The sequence below is a fragment of the Petaurus breviceps genome, unplaced genomic scaffold (assembly GCF_028583685.1).
Source record: "Petaurus breviceps papuanus isolate PSGF00001 unplaced genomic scaffold, PetGlider_PUasm1.0 207, whole genome shotgun sequence".
NCBI lineage: Eukaryota > Metazoa > Chordata > Mammalia > Diprotodontia > Petauridae > Petaurus > Petaurus breviceps.
The window spans coordinates 30,658,629-30,660,163 of record NW_027185850.1 but is presented as its reverse complement, the minus strand read 5'-3'; positions in this window follow the sequence as shown (position 1 = coordinate 30,660,163).

Here is a 1,535-nt window from a genome sequence, read left to right as displayed (position 1 = left end):
AAGGGAAGGGAAGGGAAGGGAAGGGAAGGGAAGGGAAGGGAAGGGAAGGAAAGGAAAGGAAAGGAAAGGAAAGGAAAGGAAAGGAAAGGAAAGGAAAGGAAAGGAAAGGAAAGGAAAGGAAAGAATTTGAGGGGAAAACAAAGGAGAAAAATTTTTCAAGAGGCAGAAGAGAATTCAGACCTGGGCTAGGACCTTAGAAGATGAGATTGAAATACAAGGGAAAGCAATTGCAAAGGAGCCTGAATCCTTGGAACTATGTTATGTTTCAGAAACTCTACCAGAAAGAGTCAAGCAAGATCCAGAGGAGGAACCAGCTACTTTTCCACCAAGGCATGAAAGAGGAGGAACTCCAGATATGGTTGGGAGGGGGGAGGGACACAAGTACAAGAGATGGTCTGTTGCCATCTGGGATCAATTCCCAAGATCTACTTCTGATGATTTGTGTGGGGATGAGTAAGACTGTCCCAGAGTTCCAGGGAAAATCTCTTACACAAAATTGAAGGATGGTTCATGTCTAGGGTCTCCCCAGAAGAGAGGAGCAGGGACCCTCCTAGGATGAATTCATGAGGGCTGTGAAGTTCTGAAGAGCTTGTGGAAGAACTGATGGAAACAGAGATACCAGGGGCATTATTATCATTGCTGACAATTGAAGACAGCAACTTTGGGAAGAGAGAAGACATAGGTGTGGGAAGCAAACATCTGGTCAAGAAGATAAGATTTGGATTTCAGGATCGTGGCTTAAAATATGGGAATGAGAGTCGCTTGAGCAGGGATGGAGCATGCCTAATGAGGCAACAGCAAGAATGTGTAGGAGGGAGGTAGGGGATGCATTTGAAAAACATTTAAAGATGGAATCTTAGCCAATGTTGGGACAAAAGAAAATGATGGCTATGAGCAGCTGCCTTCCTGGGTGAGGGGATGCTGGTGTCACCAGAAACAGAAGGTGCAGGTTATGTCAAGATGGCAGGGCAGGCTGGCCATGCAGGAACTGCTGGGATATAGCTGGAAATGATGATAAGTGATAACAGCAATGGAAAACTGGAAGCTTTGCACCAGTGTTCAGAGAATCATCACAAGTCCAGGACAGGGAGCGATTTGTCCAAAATCGGTCTGGGAGCTTAATAGGAATTGGCATGGAGATAAGATTTTAAGAAACCAATGTGGGCTGGCTCTGCATGAAGGGAGGCAGAGCTTCCAGGAGGAGGGAGGTGATAGTTCCCCAGACTTCTTTCCTGGTCAGACCAAATCAAGATGACAGCAGTCACTTCTGGGTGCCACAGTTTAATAATGATCATTGATGAGCTGGAGAGGGACCAGAGAAGGAAGCTAACACAGTGAAGGGTCTTGAGATCAGAGCCATCCAGAAGCTGGATGGGCTGACTCTGTGGTAGTGGGTTTTCACTCCTCATTGATCTTCAACCAAATGAAAATGATTTTTGGTGATGTTAGAGGGGAGTTTCTGTTTCAGGCATGAGCCAGATTCAGTGGATAGATGGACAGATGAGATTCCTCCAGTTGTGAGTTCTGTGACTCTG